A 12,280-nucleotide genomic window follows, 5' to 3' on the forward strand; every position below is an offset into this window, starting at 1 on the left:
TTGGAGAATATATGGGAGATGCCTGAACTCCCGGGGTGGGAGGTGGGGCACCATGTGTCCCCTTCTGATGCGGCCTGTGTGTCACTCTATGTAAAGCCTTTTCTCCTGGAGAGTGGTAGAGGCCCCCTTCCACCTCTCCCTTTGTTTCAGATCTGACCCAGAATGCCCACGGCCTTCTCTGACTCCCCAGACCTTCCATCTACCAGGGACAGTGCAGGGCTTGGCTTCCTTCCGCACCATGCCTTTCCTCCTCTAACATGGTATCAACCGGAAACAATTACATTTATGGGTAACTTGTATCCCCCATGCCCGGCACTGCTGAGCATGCTGACTGGCAATTATCCTAGTTCATCCACAGCAGCCCAGGGCAGGTAAAATTTCATACATCTAAGGCGACAGTATATCCCTGTGTCTTCTGAAAGCACATGCTCAATCATTTGTTACATAGCCTCTGGGCTGGCTTCCCTAATGCCACGGATGCATATTATTCCAGATGTTTCTTTTTCTTCCTAAGTATAAACATGGTTCCCCCTCAACGTAGTTTTTATTGTTGTTGTTGTTTTGGTTTTTTTTTTTTAAGCTTTGCCTACGTTTTGTATAAAACTAATATATTCTTTTCTAGATAGGGCTCATTATGTAGCCCAGGCTGGCCTCTCATACTCTTGCCTCGGTCTCCCAAGTGCTGAGATTACAGGTGTGTGCCACCTCACCTGCCTTGATTCTTACGTTCAGGCATCTCCCATTCTTACCTGCAGAACCAGGATCAGTCCTGAGCTGCTTTGCCTTTCCAGCTATGCTTGGAATTGCTCAGTGTCCTTGCCTTCTGGAAATCCCCTTTACTGCAATTAACTGAGTACCGAGTGCTCAGCAGGTGCTTGAACTGCTCACTGATGGGAAAGATGGAACAGAAAAAGGCTCCTTTGCAGATGGCTTCTGATAGTTGTCCCAAAGGCCTGGGAGGCTAGAGGAAAGGTCTATCTTTCTACTGTCACTTGTAGGTGACTTTGGGGATAGGTGAGGAGGTTAAAAAATGAACCAAGAAGGGCAGAGGTATTTGTCATGGTCTCCAGTTCACCTCCTGGGGAGGGAGGTTTGCAGGAGAGAGGAGACGACATCTATCAATTGCTTAGTGGTTCCTGCTGAAGCCAGGGACACACACACACACACACACACACACACACACACACACACACACACACAGTTGTTGGGATAAGGAGGACAGGGACCGGAGAGCCAGCCCTATGCTCACCCAGCAGGATGTGGAAAAATTCAGCTGGGTTCTTTTTATAGTTTCAATCATCCCTGGTAATGAAGATTCTGCAATTAGAACTCAGCTGGCAGTTGTGTTGGGGATGTGTGAAGCAGAATAGAATCCTGGGTCCGCAGGAGGGCAGGCCTGTCTGTCAGGACCACTTGAAGGCTCCCCTAGGAACAAGGGATGTGATGTGAGGACAGAGCTATTTTTGCAGGCCATTTTCTAGCTACCATCACACCTCAGATAAAGTTCCACTTGGGCATTACAAACCTTACATTTTGTTTAAGCTACATCCTTTTGCAATTATCTGTCAAGATGGAGAAGAAACATCATTAACACAGGTGATACATCATTTATTTAGGCACCCCAAAGACATGGAATTTATGATGATTTCATTGGGCCTTGATCAGAATTTGCTTAGTCTGTGAAGAGAGAATTTGTTGGAAAGTATTTTAAGAGGATTGGCCTGGTTAAGGAGGTAAACTGTGGGTCAGTGAGACAGCTCATGAGTAAAGGCACTTGATGCCAAGCTTAATGACCTGAGTTCCATCACAGGAACACACGCATACACATGTGTACACACACACACACACACACAACACACACACACACAAATAAAAATAAAAAATAAAATAATTTTTAAACATCATAAACTATTTTCAAACACTTAATCAGAATGAAAGACAAACTTTTATTGAACACATATTATGTGATACTCCCTAGCCACGTCATTTGCATATTCATAACCTGCCTTCTACTTAATCAGCTTATTAGATGGCACTTTTATAAGCTCTGTTTTGTAGGTAAAGAAGAGGGCCTCCTGTCCATCACATAGCTCAGCAGTGGCCGGCCCCAACATTGAAGCCAGCCAACTCTGATTCATCTGCTCCTTTCCTGAAGTATGAGTCAATAGGCTGGTTCAAAGCCAGCCTCATCTGTTCATAAAAACCACTCCGGCTGCCTCTGCATGGCGCCACTGTTAGCACCTGGGGCTGCCATCACTGTTTAGTCCAGCACCTTTGCAGTAAAGGATGGGGAAGCGTCTGTTTCTTGATAAATTATTGTCTTTCTTATTCCGTGCTAGCGTGGGTGCCTCCCGATTCCTTCTCTATCGGATTTAAAGCTCTCGCTAAAACTCCTACACTCTGACAGCCAAAATTACAGTATCAAAACAGGAAAGACATCCACTCAGACTGTCGTTTCCATCCTGGCAAACCTATCTCAGGAGCCACACGCAGCCTTCTGAGTTACACGTCTGATGGCCTCTGTTCCCTTCCTTAGCCGGGAACTCTGGGGTCACCGGTGAAGGGCTCTCTGACAGGCCCGAGCACGGCAAACACGGTGCCCACAGGTTTTGCCCTTTACCCTTTCTCTCTTGCTAAAAACTGTTAGATTACATTCCTAAAGCTAGCTCCCAAGGTCTATTTCCTCATTAGGCCACTGACTCAATCTTGCAACAAAACGCCAAAGTCCAACAATCAAAACTCATTATTTGGCTAACAGGTCCAATCAGGATTTACCAACTCACCCTGCCACAGACCGCGCCCCTCCCCCGGCTTTTTCTCCTTAAAAACCCACTCCTGCAAGAAATATCTGCTGCTGCTGTGGCTGCTTATTGCCTGCCTTTGCCCTATCCAGAGGCAGCCCCCCACCTCTGCCCGGTTTGCCCTTCTGCAGTAATCTCCTTTGCGCTGAGAATTTGGTGCCTGGGTGTGTCCTGTCCCGACTGACTGTGGGGGGCCACTCCAAACCCTACCACAAGCAAGCTGCAGATCTAGATGTGGGGATGGTAGAGGCTGCATGAGAATTAAAATAGAGAACAAAAATCACTTCCCTCCTGCGCTCCAATGATCTAGAGCCTAACAATCTATGCTTTACTTCTTAGAGGAGGGGGTGACAGGGATAAGTCCACTCCTGGATATGTGAACTAACGCTTGTCCTTCAAGGAGTATTGTTGTGTAAATGTGCAAGGTCCCAGAGAGCATGGCTGTTGCTGTGATAAACATGGCTACGTTGTTTGGGGGAGAATTGTGGATATATTTGGAACTTGGATCTGGAAAAGCTACCGAGTGTTTGGAGGTTAAAGAGCTATTCTGTGGGGACTTGGAAGGTGATTGAGGGAAATGCTCGTGATGGAGGCCTGGCTTGTGACATTTGAGAATTCCCTCAAAAACTCTATCAGGGGCGTTCATGTGATGTATTTTCAATTAAGAATCCTTGGAAGTAAGATCTGTTGCTGATTAGCTGGGGCTGAAGACTCAGCTGAGATTAATAAGAGACGAGCTTGACTGAAGCAAACTCTTCTGAGAAGTGCTTCCTCAAGGGCAGCGCCCAGAAGCGGTGGTCCAGGGGGTCGAGTGTGTGTGGACATCAAACTCACAGTAGAATTTGGCAAATATGCAAGAGTCTCCCGCACGGTACTGGTTTTGAACACACGCAGGAGTCATGAGAGTAGCCGAAGGTTCACACTGTGTGCATGCAGGGTTGGAGTAGCGAAGGTTCACACTGTGTGCATGCAGGGTTGGAGTAGCCACAGGTTGGAGTAGCTGAAGGTTATGGTGGTATTTTATTTGTACATTGCCTGTCAGAGCTATTAGAGCATAGCAAGAGCGTGGTGGTGGTTAATGCACTTGGTGCATCTCTGTGTGTTCAAGGATACAGCCAGCATTGGAGACATGAGACCTGAGTCTCTAAGACAGGCGCAGTCATGTGTTTGGGTTTCCAGAACAGAAAGACTATATAAAGACAAAACACAGGAAGTAGGTCTCTTTCGGAGAGGTAGGACCACCGCAGGAGGAAGGGTAAGATTTTAGCTCTGAGCTTTCTTCTTTACATTGGTTCTGTGTTTCTTATTTAATAAGATGGTTGGTTACATCTACAGAAGGTTCACACTGTGTGCATGCAGGGTTGGAGTAGCTGAAGGTTCACACTGTGTGCAGGGTTGGAGTAGCCGAAGGTTCACACTGTGTGCAGGGTTGGAGACCCCAATGAAAGGCGGGATGAGGCCATCGGTGAAAGTGCAACCTCAGCTGCTGTGAAGACCACAGGACATTGGAGCCATGGAAACCATTTGTTATCTGCCAAGGACAGCAGCGCATGAGGGTGGAGCTGGCTTGACCTACAAGACGAGCTGTGCATGACCAGGATGGCAGAGCCGGGGAGGTGGGACTCACCGAGCTCTTTTGCTTCCAGAAGATGATAAGTCTCAGAAAGTCGACAATGAGATGCTTTTGTTTGTTTTGTGGCAGGGTCTCACCCTGCAGCTTTGACTGGCCTGGAACTTGCTATGTAGACCAGACTGGTCTCAAACTCAAAGAGATCCACTTGCCTCTGCCTGACCAGTCCTTAACATTGAGCTTTTTACATGGAGGGACTTTATTTTTGCTTAAGTGTGATTTATTTTATGCCCTGGTGTATTAGGGTTTTATATAGAAAATCAGGGTTTTCTATTATCTGGAGCAGTGGTTCTCAACCTTCCTAATGCTGCTACCCTTTAATATAGTTCCTCATGTTCTGGAGACCAAGAATTCAGTAGTGGCTTAGTCCATGAGGCTAGATGTCTCAGCCGGTCTTCAGTATATGCTGAAATCCTGAAGCTCTACTGCCAGTGAAGGAATGGATGTTCTGGCAAGGCGAGGGAAGGCAGGCAGAGAGCAAAAGCTTCCTTCTTCCAAGTCCTCATATAGGTGTGGCCCAGATTCCAGGTGTGTGTCTTCCCACACTCAAAGATCCAGAGCAGAAGTGGGCTGTCCCACTTGAAATGAAGCAAAAACTTCCTCACAGGTGTGCCCTCCATTGTTGGGTTTAGTCCCAGATGTAGTCAAGTTGACAACCAGGAGCAGCCATCACACCTGGCTCTTCCCTTTTGGAGCAAGGAAGTATGTGGCATGTTTTTGATGTCCATAGGAGATTACAGCTAAGAGATTTGAGGTTTTTTTTTTTTTTTTTTTTTTTTGATTTTTCAAGACAGGGTTTCTCTGTGTAGCTTTGCGCCTTTCCTGGGACTCACTTGGTAGCCCAGGTGGGCCTCGAACTCACCTGCCTCTGCCTCCCGAGTGCTGGGATTAGAGGCGTGCGCCACCACCGCCCGGCGAGATTTTTAAAGTATTGGGAATTTTAAAGATGGGGGCATCTTTTGAACTGGAAACATTAAACTTAGAGGACAAGGTTATGATTTCTAAGATTATTTTATTCATTTACGTGTAAGTATGGATGCCTGCATGTTATGGTTTTTTGTTGTTGTTGTTGTTGTTTTCTGATGCACAGTTCTGGAGGTACTGCAATACTAGGTCGATGCGTGGAGTGGACGGAGCAAACTCCTATTCCAACTCCTAGTTCCAAAAATCCATGTAATATATTGTCCTCAGATAGAAGACGTATCAGATATTAAGCTGATAACAGATCAAAAGGCCGAGCGAGAAGCGATGCATGTTATGGTTTTTAACGTGAAACGTTTGTGTGTCAAGTAGACAAGGGGTGGTTTGTGACGGTTGGTTTTAATGTCAATTTTGCCACAAATTAGAATCTCCTGAGTCTTGACTCTCACCTGAAGAATTGTCCTGACTTCATTAATTGATGTGGGAAAACCAACCCTGACTGTGGACAGCAGCGCCTGGTAACAGCCCAGCCTGAAAGGCCGGCTGGCAGAAGGAGATTATTGCCTTTTGTGTCTTTTGTTGGCTTGGCTTTCCCTTTAGGTGCAGAGCTGATTTACCCTGCTGTTGCTGCTGCTGCAGCTGCAGATTCCTTCACTGATAACAAACCCAGTGTTCCCAGCTTCCTCCGGGCACTAAGGACAAGTGGCTCTCCACAACCTTCCAGGTTTGGGGCACCAGATTGGCTCTGCCCAGAGCCTCAGCCTTGTGGGCCTGCCACTCTGAGACTACTCTGACTGCTGAGGCATCCAACCACAAGGACTGGGTTCTCAGCCTCTCAGCTGCAAGACAACTGTTGTCACTATTTTAATGCAAGTTGACTTAATAAATTATATATGTGTAGTTTATTAAGCTCTGACTGATACAATTACTCAGATCAAATGCACCAGGATTCTATATTAGTTGTGACAATAAAATACAGACACACACACACACTATCACAAAGCCCAGTTCTCAGGGCTGGTGATGCAGCTATAAAGTGCTTCTCTGGCATGTGCAGGACCTTGGGCTCAGTCCTCAGCACTTGCAATCAAACAGAATAAGCCAGAGCTGGCGTGATGGTTGAACAGTTAAGAGCAAGCACTTGCAGAGGATTGGGAGTTTAGATCCCCGCACCCACATCGGGGGGCCTCAAAACTGACCTACCTCCAGCTCCAGGGGATCAGAAGCCTCTCACCTCCGTAGGCACCTCCATTCTTTCACACGCGCCCCCTCATGCACATAATCTGAAATAAAATAAAGCTACATCCGAAACAATGAAACCCTTTCTCCCGGTAGCCTGAGCTGGTAAATCAACAATCAGAATGTGAAGTGGAGGCTGGCGAGACGGCTTAGCTGTAGAGAGTGCTCCTTGCTCTGGCACACGACTGACTGGCATTCCTGGCACCCTGGTTGGGGGATTCACAACTGCCTGTAACTTTAGGTCCAGGGGATGAGACATCTCTCTCTGCAGAGGTGAACATGCACACACCCAGAGAAGAAGATATACACAAAGAAAAATAAACCAGACCTTAGGAAAACGTTAAAACAGGGTTTTGTTTTATGCTTGAGGTTGTAACAATATTAATTTCATGATAGTGCTAATTACTAATATTAAGTATTGGTGTTGTTTCCCTTTGAATATTGGGCCAGTGTGTCGGTAGCTACCCCTAAAATAAGAAACTTTGGGTACTTTGTATAAACATCTCCCTCTCTTCTCTCTGTCTCTCTTATACACACACACACACACACACACACACTACACACACACATGCTTTTTTACAGATAAGAAAACAGTGTGAAAAAAGCCTTAGGCTGAATTCGGGTTTTGCAGAAAAGTGTCTCTGTTAAAAGAGAAACCTAAGCATGTTTCTGAAGTAACAAACCCAGCCCCCACCCTCCATCATACAGATTGTCAAGAACAAATCTCCCTTCTCCCGTTGATTTAATCCCAGGTGGAGTCTCCCCACCATGTGCCCATCTTACTATATTGAGTAGACAGGAGATGCAGACTCCAAGCCAATTTTCATTCAAGTGAATCTGTGGTGGAAGAAATCTATATTAACAGGAATCACCAACCGCATTCCAAGGACAGCTATCCAGAGCCATCTTTCATGATCATCTGCTGTTTTGAATTTTGTGTGCCAATGCTCACTGCCATTTGAGTGGGCAATTGAGAACTGCCTGTCCACAGACAACACATGGTCAATATTGGCATGTGCAATATGCAGAAGTTGGGGCAACATGAAGATGTCTGCTGGCTTCACAGACATATCTGATAACTCGGGAGAACTTGCTTGGGTTTCAAGCCTGGGCAGGGCAGGGCAGTAACTGGCCTGGAATCTGATCCTCACTGGGGAGCTGGGTGTGAGGGCTTTTCTGGAAATGTTGGGGAAAGAGCAAGAACAAAACCAAAGTGTGGTGCAAAGGGCGTGGCTGGCAGTGAAAGACGGAAGACAAGCTGGGCAGCTGCCGACCCTTCCAGCTGCTTTCTGGGTATAAGACAGCAAGGCACCTCTGGATGGCCGCAGCCCTGGGGCAGGGCTTGCAGGTAGGCGATTATGCTTTGAGCAGGGTGTCAGACCCCACTTGGTCAGTGGGCTGGTTTCTGGTGCTCAGGACACAGCCTGTACAACTCTGAGAAGTGGCCCTGCGGTCAAAGGTTAGAGCCTGGGAAGATCCTCTGAGATGTGGGGAGTTTAGGGAAATGTTATGAAAACAAAATTCAGAACATTATGTACTAGTTTTAAGAATACATAGGAAGGAATGTATCTTAGTTAAGATTTCTATTGCTGTGATGAAACACCATGAATAAAAACTAACATGGGGTTAGGAAAGGGTTTAATTGGCTTATACTTCCATTTCACTATTTGTAGCACCAATTGTTGGAAGGTCTTATTAATAAAAACAAACCCAAAGCCAGTTATTGGGGTGAACGCTGGAAGATCAGAGAAACAGAACAAGCCACATTCAACCTCACCTTGTCAACTTCTCAGCTGATACTGTTTCCTCAAACTGGAAGCCTCTGTGTCCTCATCTCAATGGATCTCAGCTGAACTGCTGCTAAAAGTCTAAAAGTTTAACGAGCCTTAAAAGCCTCTAGTTCCTGGTCCTCATGCCTTATATACCTTTCTGCTTCCTGCCATCACTTCCTGGGATTAAAGGCGTGTGTCACCATGCCTGGCTGTTTCCAGTGTGGCTTTGAACTCACAGAGATCCAGACAGATTTCTGCCTCCTGAATGCTAGGATTGAAGGCGTGTGTGCCACCATTTTCTGGCCTCTATGTCTGTCTAGTGGCTGTTCTGTTCTCTGACCCCAGATAAGTTTATTAGGGTGCACAATATATTGGGGACACAATATTACCACAACTATTCATCATTGAAGGAACAGGAATTCAAACAGGGCAGGAGCTGATGCAGAGGCCATGGAGGAGTGCTTTTTACTGGCTTGCTCTCCATGGCTTGCTTAGCCTGCTTTCTTACATAACCCAGGATGACCAGCCCAGGGATGACCCCACCCATAATGGGCTGGGCTCTCTGCCATCAATTTCCTTAAATGCCCTACAGGCTTGCCTACAGTCTGATCTTATGGAGGCATTTTCTCAACTGAGGTTCCCTTCTCTGAGACGACTTCAGCTTGTATCAAGTTGACACAAGCGTTTTCTCCCCCAAAACAATCACTGTAGAATAGGATAGGCTGAAAGGATAGCATAACATTTATAGACAGTATTTATATTAATAGCAAGTATGTATTTACAAATAATTTTATATTTAATCTAAAGTAAATTTCTATTGTGCATACTTTTTAAAGTTTCAGAAGCACTCTGACCCAAAGCCTGGGCCTTACCCAGTCTACCACTGATATATATCACCAGTCCTGGTTCTACATACTTGGGCGTCTTCCTTTTTTCACTTAACATCTGTCTGTTTATTCAGTGCTGGAGACTGAACACAGGGTCTCTTGCATGCTAGACAGGGGCCATACTACTGAGCCACACTTCCAGCCTTTATTTAATAAATTTTGAAGCATTTTCATATCCACGTACATCAGTTAACCTACTTATTTTTCAAAAATTGTTTGTTTGTTTGTTTGTTTGTTTTTGAGCTAAGGTCTCACTTTGTAGCCCTGGCTGGCCTGGAACTCACTATGTAGGCCCGGTTAGCCTTGGACTCACAAGAGATCCACCTGCCTCTGCCTCCCAAGCACTGGAAAGGTGTGAACCGCTAGGCCCGGACTAGACCATTTTTCTTTATTAGGTAGTTATGAGAAATCCAGTCACAGCAATGTCCTCCGGCTTATTCAGGCTGTTCTTGCTGAATATTTAGCTTCCTTATGACTTCACACTCTTTTGCTTCTTCCGTAGCCTCTGTACACACCACTTGGTGTGCTGGCTGAGCAAGAAGAATGAATGAAATCACCGTGCTGTGTCCACTCTGGGTTACTCACTGGAAGCTGGAAGCCAGGGGATTTTGACCTGTCAGAGCCGCCTGCCATCAACATGCCTGCTTTACTGATGACAGCTAATGCCGAATGGGGATGGGGGGGCAGAGGAGGGGGCACAGCAGTGACATGGGCAGTGCATTGGGTAATTTGTACCTTGGAGCTCCCTCTCTGAAGAACGCTCTAGAATGGTGCATGATATCACCATCCCATGCCCACCTGCAGCCCCAGCCATGAGCTGGAAACAGGCTTATTCTACAGCCTTGGGTGAGTGATAGAGCAGGCAAAGTCACCAAAACCAGGTTCCGAAACGCAGATGTTGAGTGGCAGCTATGAATCCAGATCCACTTGGCAAACTTATTTCTAGGAGAAACGGTCCTTTGAGAGTCCCTCTGGCTTGGCAGTCACAATCCATTTCAGTGCCTCTGGGCTGTATGGTTACTTTCTCTTGAGAGTGGCTCACTGGACTGAATCATGTGTGGCTTTGCTTCCAGATTTCCTAAAATGAGAAATTGAGGAAGAAGTTACATTAATGACCTTCTTTTTTCCTGAAGTTTCAATCAAATGATAGGAGAGCAATCTGCATAGTAATTATAACACCCTTCCAAGTGAATCCCCATGCCTCAGTGGAGGAGAGCATGGAAGTCTATATCTATAATGAAACTCAGACCTATCACCTCTAAATCACAAGGAGGTTAATTTAGGCTACGAAGTCATGGTCAGAAGGGGCATGATATATAGCATACTGGTCGAGGGGACAGGCTCACATGGTTCTCAAGACTGGAGGGTAACAGGACATAAGCTGTCACTTGAGATAAGGCTTATGCTGGCAGCTGCCTCCATCTGGGACTGCTTGGTAAGTACCATGACCACTCAGGTTATGAATGGGTATCTTGCCTTTTTTAGTATCAGAGCAGAAAATATATTGCATAAAGTTCTTGCCCTAAATCCTCAAATCCAAAGATTTTATGACTAATGGCAATGACAGGTCATATAGGAGGAGCTGGAGGTGGTCAGAGGGAGATGTACATATCCTTGACCTTTTGGGAATGTCTACCCACAGATCTCCATACGTGTCTGTCATCCTATAGGTGATACTCGACAGGGCAGTGTGTGTGTGTGTGTGTGTGTGTGTGTGTGTGTGTGTGTGTGTGTGTGTGTGTGATGTTAACCAAAGAGCTACCTACCACCTGAAGTTTTCTGCCCACCAGCATGAAGTAGGACTCCTGGGCTTCCAGGTTGTTCCCCAGGAGTTCGCCTTGCTTCTCCTTTGCTGAAACACCTCCAGTTCCACCCAAGGCCAGCAAACCAATGAGACTCTTGCCATTGGACTTGCACTTTGTCCAGCTTGGGTCTTCAAAGCAGAAGCAAGCTTTGTTCCTTTTTTGCTTACTCCTGACAAAGCTCCAGCCCTGACAAAATCTCAGAGAACAGTGTCCTTCCCAGAACCCCAACGAAACTCTTATCCATGTTGACCTTAGGTTCTGCTTGGTCCAGGGCAGGGCCTATGATAGATGGCGTCATATGAAAGGTGGGCCTATTTGGGAGTGCCTACTTACTGAGAGTCATTGAATGACCACAAGCCATTCCGCATGAATAAGATGAGACATCTATAGCATTAAGTACTGGTGTGGTGTGACAATGCAGATTTTACTCTATAGTATTTATTTCTCCTCTCTCTCTCTCTCTCTCTCTCTCTCTCTCTGTGTGTGTGTGTGTGTGTGTGTGTGTGTGTGTGTGTGCAAGTTGGCACAGCTGTTTCCATCTCTTCTCCTGAGAGTTTTTGGGATGGTTTGAATGAAAATGCACCCCCATAGACTCATAGGGAGTGACACTATTTGAAAGGCTTAGAACATGTTGCCTTGTTGGAGAAAGCATGTCACAGGGGATAGGCTTTGAGGTTTCAAGAGCTTAAGCCAGGCCCAGTGTCTCCCTTCTTGCTGACTGTGGATCTGGTGTAGACCTCTCAGCTACCTCTCCAGCCCCCTACCCCTCTGCAAGCTATCCCACTTCCTGGTGAGATAGCGATGGACTAAACCGCTGACGTGTAAGCCAACCTCAATTAATCGCTTTCCTTTAGAAGAGCTGTGGTCATGGTGTCTCTTCACAGCAATAGAACACTGACTAAGACAGCCCCCCCCCAACTGTTATAAGATGTATGACTTTCCCATGGCTGAGATAACAAATGACCATATATTTGGTGACATGAAGCAGTAGTAATTTATTCTTGCAGTTCAAGAAGCCAAATGCATGAAATTTGTAGCACCGGGAAAAATCAAGTTGTCAGCCAGGATTCACTCCCTCCGGAAGTTCTAAGGAGGATTCCAGAATCTATCCTGGCTTAGTTTGGTTTCTGTTGCTGTGATAAAATATGGGTGAAAAGCAACTTGGAGGAAAGGGTTTACTTGGCTTACACTTCCACACCACATCTCTGTCATGGAGGGAAGTCAG

General features: G+C 46.1%; 1 pseudogene; it reads right to left on the reverse strand.

The window, feature by feature from the left end:
- Positions 1–5,508: 5,508 nt before the first annotated feature.
- LOC114698591 lies at positions 5,509–5,681 on the reverse strand (annotated as a pseudogene).
- Between the last annotated feature and the right edge of the window lie 6,599 nt (positions 5,682–12,280).

The sequence above is a fragment of the Peromyscus leucopus genome, chromosome 6 (genome assembly GCF_004664715.2).
Source record: "Peromyscus leucopus breed LL Stock chromosome 6, UCI_PerLeu_2.1, whole genome shotgun sequence".
Lineage (NCBI taxonomy): Eukaryota > Metazoa > Chordata > Mammalia > Rodentia > Cricetidae > Peromyscus > Peromyscus leucopus.